The sequence below is a fragment of the Sinocyclocheilus anshuiensis genome, unplaced genomic scaffold (assembly GCF_001515605.1).
Source record: "Sinocyclocheilus anshuiensis isolate Anshui unplaced genomic scaffold, SAMN03320099.WGS_v1.1 scaffold2025, whole genome shotgun sequence".
NCBI lineage: Eukaryota > Metazoa > Chordata > Actinopteri > Cypriniformes > Cyprinidae > Sinocyclocheilus > Sinocyclocheilus anshuiensis.
The window spans coordinates 1,581-1,879 of record NW_015540965.1 but is presented as its reverse complement, the minus strand read 5'-3'; positions in this window follow the sequence as shown (position 1 = coordinate 1,879).

Genomic DNA, 299 nt, shown 5'->3' with positions numbered 1-299 from the left:
GTCATGCCTAGAGCTGATCTGTGCTGGTCGCTGAGGGAATACATCAACTTTCACCGTGGACGAAGCGGAATCCTGCCCGGGGTCCGTCACATGTGGTTGCCGCTCATTCGTCGCATCCGCCGGGCGCGCCGTTCTCGACACCGCCGCTTTGGCTCACGCTATCCCGGCCTCAGCGCACACTAAGGCTTCCCCTCACGCTAGGCCGCTGTGTTTTTCGTTGTGAAAGCGAAACTACTTTGTTTGGCCTTCCAAAAGAGGACACGACTAGAAATCAGTGGTTAAGTTGTATTTACAACACT